The sequence below is a fragment of the Crocodylus porosus genome, unplaced genomic scaffold (genome assembly GCF_001723895.1).
Source record: "Crocodylus porosus isolate Cpor-Errol unplaced genomic scaffold, CroPor_comp1, whole genome shotgun sequence".
Lineage (NCBI taxonomy): Eukaryota > Metazoa > Chordata > Crocodylia > Crocodylidae > Crocodylus > Crocodylus porosus.
In genome coordinates, this window is record NW_017728909.1 from 50,901,039 (window position 1) to 50,907,974 (window position 6,936).

The 6,936-nt window shown below is 32.5% G+C and overlaps 1 protein-coding gene across 6 annotated transcripts in view; it reads right to left on the reverse strand.

Moving 5' to 3' along the window:
- Positions 1 to 827: 827 nt before the first annotated feature.
- Positions 828 to 6,936, reverse strand: part of TNPO1 (transportin 1) — a 116,558-nt gene continuing 110,449 nt past the window's right edge. For all 6 annotated transcript variants that reach the window (XM_019532274.1, XM_019532272.1, XM_019532270.1 and 3 more), the window contains one exon: positions 828 to 6,181. The gene's annotated coding sequence lies outside the window, so the exon portion shown is untranslated. The remainder of the gene's footprint in view (positions 6,182 to 6,936) is intronic.

Genomic DNA, 6,936 nt, shown 5'->3' on the forward strand with positions numbered 1-6,936 from the left:
AATAGGGGAAACAATGATTATTTCACATTGCAGCAATATACTTTTAAATATTTCAGTAAAACTAGACAGAAATTATACTATACATATATTCTATATATACACAATTCCTCTTAACCAACAGTTCATATCTCTTCTGAATGATGGATATTCAGACTAAGTCACATACATTTTTGTCCTAACTGTTACTATGGTTTTATACTTTTATTCAACAATATTTTGCAGCTGCAAATTGTGTAAAATACTGAAGAACAGATCTTCCATTTGTGTATATTAAGTAGGTTCACTAAGACAGAGAGGGACCAATAGACGAACATATACTGAGATTCTGGTCTGAAGCCTTGAGGCTGTGACAGATCTTATAATATGATTTTAAAATGGTGCCTGCTCAACAGTCTTATTTGTAATCAGATTGGTGAATTGTATGTTCAGTCAGAAACAAAATGAAACAAAAACATCCGCCATTTAGAAAGTTATGTTTAAAAAAACAAAAAACAAAAAACATACACACACAGTCAATGTCAGAAAAAACTTATTTCTTAGATGGTACAAATTATTCAGTTTAGGTACATCCTTTTGCCCAAAACAAAGTTTTACAACATACCACTAAAATGTGAAAAATCAGGCATCTAAACCAAATAGTTACTTGGTCCAATTGTTTATTTTCAGATAACGTGGGAAAAGTCTTGCTCATTCCAAAGCCACAAGAATCACAGCCTTCAGAATTGACATAGCTGAGCCACAAGAGGGCACTATTAAGTAACAAAAAAGAGTCATGGCTAAGTCCAGATTAAATTTTCACTTTTCATTAAGAATCAGAATGCAACATCTATATTTAAACAACTTTATTAACATAGTCAAGCAGTGATTATAACATTCACATCTATTATGTCACATCATACAAATGTAAATACAAAATTACTACAGTACAATATATATTCTCTGCATGATCCAAAATATTTGGTGGCCCCAAAAACTCTTTAAAATTCAGCAGCTTATCAAAAATTAAAACCATATTCTATTTAAAATGAAGTTTTGTTAGCACAGAGGCAGACTTCAAGAAATATCACTCAATTTAGTACAGCTTGAGAGGTTGCAGGAGGATACACGTTTGAAGGAAACATTCTAACATTGTGGCAGGTGAAGGAAACATTGGATTTAAAGCTTTTAAGCAAAACTCATACAACCTAAGTTGTCAGCAGAAAGGTCCACTCATTTTATTCTGAACTACTTTAAATTTTAGAAACTGCTTAATAATAAATTAGGTCATTTACAACATGACAGGCCCCTCCCCCCTTTCTTTCTGAGGGATAACATACTATTACTGACAGTTTTCATAATCAGATAAAGCTTTGTAATAATGGCTGCCCAATCACTGGTACCACAAGTCACACAGACTTTCTTAGTTTTGCAGTTCATCCACAGTAGATATGCATCTAAGGCGAAAATTAGTTTAACAGAACTGACTTGCAGAAAAAAAAAGTACTATAATGTAAGCTATAGTAGTATAGTGTATATAGTACTATAGTGTACTATAATGAAACTACTTTACATGAAGATTTCTGTTTAAACATTTATTCTAATAAATCATACAATTCACTTTTAACAGCCATTATTACCTTCATGTAAATACATTCAGATTTACAAGCATCTTCATTATTTTAGCACAATCTACTCTGGAAGGCAAGCTGCAACAATTGACCATATTACAATTTTCATACAGGATAATCTAAAATTGATTTGCTCCATCAATTAAGTGCAAAAAACAAGAACTGGCTGCAGCCAAAAAAAAAAAGAGAAGAAAAGGATATTTAGAGCCTGGTAGATGCATCTTACCAGGTCTGTCTGCAGCCTTTAACTAGTGTACCTAATGGTGAATAGTTTGATATTGCCAATAACTCATATTTAATGAGCATGTAAAATTACAGTGTCTAACATTACTGCATGGCTTTTTAAAGATCACAGCAGCAGTTTTGCTAAAGAACTGAACCTTGCTTCACCTAAGATTACAATAAAAAACATTAGATAATCTAGATCCTATGTAGTATTTAAAAAAAAAAATCTATCAGCCTACATGACAAAAATAGCTGTGAGAGCAACCAATGCTGGTTCTTTAACTGGTTCTTTATAATATTTGAAAATATTTCCTATGCAATACTGCATATGAGTACTATCTATAAAGTGTTTTAGTTGCTGTTACACATGGATGCATTCTCCTCTAAGGAAGAATGTTTCTGCACCTTTACCTGTTAATATATTCAATATGAATAAATAGGTGATTTAAGTGAAGCTAAACCATTGTTGTCCCACAGTAGGTGGTTAATTTAAATTAAGAATAAGACAAAACTGTCTAATATGAAGCACAGAAGCTGATTTAATTAAGACATTTTGTAAGCACGTATTCTGAACAAAAGGGTACAAGAGCATTCACCTGAGATAAAGCTAGTACATTAATATTTCATATCTAAGTAGCAATGAATTTTGCTTGAGAAAAGCCATTTTAAAATATACATTTGATTATATTACACAGTATATGCAATTTAAGTCATTAAAATCAATGCTAAAGTAAAAGTCTTAACAAAAGTCACAGTGAATATCAACAGTTTATTATAAAAGTTTATGCTACTTCATAACTTTAAAAATCATAATGGCTATAAATTTTCAACCCATTCTTTTAAAAGTGATCTATTGAGTACAACTTCTTCATTGCAATAAGTCAATGGATAAGAACTAGCTTATTATAATTTTAATATCTACATACCGGTTCAGAAAATAATTAAGCTCCAGAAAATTTACAAAACTGATATTTTTGCTTACACTGGCTAAAAATCATGAAATGGTCTAAAATTTTATTTTAATGAAAAGACTCATTTCCTGAATGCGTAATGAAAGACTGTAGTATTGAACTCCACATCAGTATTCAATTTAATTGAAATTTAGAATGGCCAAAAAGAGATTTTAAATATACTTTCTGTTACCAACTTAGGTTGATCAGTAGCTTTTGTTCACTGTTAGAATCCTTCAAAAAAGGGAAACTCAAACAGGAGAAAGAAGGCATATATAAAAACAGTAAACACTGACCTCCTGAGGTTCCTACAACAAAAATATTCAAGTAGAAAATCTACATCATCACTTAGCAGCGGCTATTTCTGTAGTTCAGCACACTAACAGCACTTTATTCAGTGTGTAAGGAGCAAATGAAGTAAGCCGTGCTCTTTTAGCATGCCAAGAGGCAGAAACACTGGAATGTAACAAAGACACAATTCTACCAGTATAAACATTCAGTCAACATTCAAAAACTGTCAAGACTACACCACAAGAATTAAGATAATTTTTATCTATCCCATGATGCAATAAATTGAATTACAACTGTTAATGACAAATCAGAACTTTCCTTACCTCATGTTATAACCTAAATGGCTTCTGCAAATCTCTGTACTATATACTACATGTTAGGAATATGGTATCTTTGTTTTTAAAAATATACCATCAGAGAACCTAGTAAACTAAAAAATATAATTTGATAGTACTGCTTATTTTTGCATTGGTTTGGTCTTCCTTACTGTTATACCAGATCACTTCACATCTGTACAAATACCTGTTTTTTTAAATATATGCATAAATGTGTAACACATGCTAATCTGACAGGCAATTTTTTCAGCTAGGAGGGTTTGCTGTAATTTATTTAAACTAAACAATTTCATTCTTAACACCACTGTGGTATAATTAAGATAGGACTTCTAGTCTACAAAATGTTAACATCAGAAATTATTCCCTGATGTTTAATTTAAACAGAAATTAAAATAAGTTTTGGTCTAAGGCAAGATTCTACCGTGTTATTTTTAGTAGCATAACTGTTGGATTTGGGTTTTAAATGGTTCTTTAAATGAAAAGAAAAATATGTTTTCAATTTAAATTTAATAAATTTGGAGGGAAGTTTTGTAATTTCTAACCAAAAAATTGATTTTAAAAGCAAATAACGTGCAGTTTTGATTAAACAAATTCAACTGAGTAATGCTAATACATGATACTTATTCACTTTATTTAGTTTATGCCCAAATACTATTTTTCAAGCATATATATTTTACTCAAGTTTGCGAAGCCAAAAAAAAGTGGGGGGAGAAGGCAGGTCAAGGGGAAATATGTAGAACTTGTGCATGCTACCATGCATTAAAGAAAAACAACAGCAACAAAAAAGCCTCTTCAAACAGCACTTATAAATTTCACACTCACACAGCTCAAACTTCAGTGCAATGGCTAAATCATTCAACACCTTTAAAAGAATAGAATCATGCAAAGGAGAGTAAGTTCTTACAAAAACTGTTATCCAGTATTCATTCTGCAATGCAAAGGTGAGAAAACTAAATCTATAAAAAGGCTGTTATGGCTTAATTTTGTTTTGCAGATTAATTATGCAGCACTTGAAAAATGGAAAGGTGTGGCTTCACCTCTGACCAGCAGAGTTAAAATCTCTCCATTTTCCTTTATCATCATGGGATACTCTTTAGGCAATCTAAATTAATAAAAGACTTGCCACTTTCAGATGGACACAAGATCAAGTGTACCAGTTAGGTTTCACATTCACAGTACATAAGAAAATACACATGGAAGGAAAAGTAAAGGGTTAACTTAACAAGGATTTATTCACAGGAATACATGTAAGTAGAGAAAAAACACAACAGAAAAGCTAAACAAATGAAATGAAGAGGATCCAAACCAACTTTCACTCTGTAGCTTTTAACTTGCACCCTTGTGCATTTAACTACGACACAAAGGGCCACCAACATGCGCCAATACAGTGTAGATACCCTGCATTACATCCATTAACTTAAACATCTCTAAGATCATGCTTTGAACAAAAAAAAGAAAGCATAGAAGGTACTATGTTGAGTGGGAATAAACACAAATATAGCAATCATGTCATCAATTTCTACAATTGTCTTCACGTGCCAACTAACATTTATGCAGCCTTTAACAGGTCTTACCATATAACTCATTTTTAGAAGTTCTGATAAAATCACTAGTAGTATATAACCATGCAGAAAGCACATCACACTGACAGCACAGAGGCAAATATTTTGCACAGCTATATCAGCTTTCCACATTGTGCAGGTTACACACAATACAATATCAATCTTATTCTTAACAGATTCTAAAAAGGTATTTCAAGGCCTAATTGTAAACTACGGTACTTTATATCTATATTCTTAATAAAAATTAAATCCACAGAACCTTAAAAAGGAAATTTAAATGCAGGGCTATATTGAATTGGTAAACTGCAACACAAAACTGGCGCAACATAGGTAAATGTATACCAATCCTCACTCTATGTGATGCAAACATGCTACTTTCCCACTATTTAAATTACTTCTGATCACTATGAGCCAGAATGCATGCCTGAACCTTAAACTGCACGTTAAGAATAATGCCTTACTCTAGAAATTAAATCTAATGAAGTACAACCATCAAATCATATCCACTACTTTAAAGTTTTTAATGTAAAAATGAAGATGTCAATCTTTCCTTTGAAATGTCCCTCCCCCCACCCAAAAAACGAAAGGAGTGACTCATTTGGCATCTTGCAGGTTGCTTCATTTTGTTAAAGTTAACCTTTATTCTTTATTATGGGGTTTTATATTGTACACTGCAAGTGCCTGTTCCTAATACAGGCAGCAAGCTTCATTTTAACTGTACTAACTTCATTTGTGTAGTTCTTCATTAACATGCAAATACCTAGGAATCCCATCAAGCAGGATGAAATAATGTAGAAAAACCTTACTTAAAAGCCATTTACTGTTTTTAACCCCCATTCTTAGGTTTCCTTTATTGTGCGCAAAATAGTTTTCCTCTTTACGTATCCCTATGGTTCAATTATATATGGTTCTTGTTTTGGTACAATTCCCCATATTCCAGAATGTGCTGTTTTGTGAATAGATTCTCTTTTTTGCTTCTTCACATCCAGTGCAGAGTTGTAATAGGAGACAGATTTCCACCCACAAAAGCTCCAGATGTTAAAACATTTCCCAACATCGACTTAATACAGTGACGGCAACACCTCCCTCCCGCCCCTCCCAGTAGGGTTGGGATTGTACTGTATTCCCTACTGGTTTACCCTTCCCCCCAGTAAAGGGTAACATTTTCCCTGGGTGCAGAGGCTCCCTCATAGTCTCCCAGACTGAAGGACCTATAAAGAAAACAAAAAACAAAAACAAACATGGTACAGTTACATGTTTCGAAACAAGATTGTATATATTCAGAAAAAATTAAAGAATTTTTATGGTAAAAACAACTGCTGTTTTTTTTTTAAATGTTTCAGCTAGATCTGGTGTTCAGATACTCACTACCTTTCATTATAAGACTGCGGATAAACTCAAAATATATACCTATCATTATAAATTCAGAAAAAAATAATCAAATGTTTGCCATCAAAAGGCAAACTGCACTAATAATTCCATACAATGTGATATGTGTGACCTTAACACAAACAATTTTCATGAGTCTTGATATTTTCAGAATTAAAAAAAAACTCCTACCCAATATATAACAAATGAATGAGAAATCTATTTTTTGGTTAGGTGGATAAAACAAAATATGTATTAAATTGCCATATTACTTTTAGAGCCTGGCTTGGATTTGCAAGTCTGCAAGTGAGGAGAAAAATAACTTGTAAACTGATATACAGGCATACCTCGTTTTATTGCGCTTCGCTTTATTGCGCTTCGCAGATATTGCGGTTTTTTTTTTACAAATTGAAGGTTTGTGCTCATTTACCATTCCAAAAATCCTAGGGCCCTTAAGAATTATGCTAAATCTACTTTGCCTGTGCTCTATAAATGGAACAACAAAGCCTGGATGACAGCACATCTGTTTACAACATGGTTTACTGAATATTTTAAGCCCACTGTTGAGACCTACTGCTCAGAAAAAAAGATTCCTTTC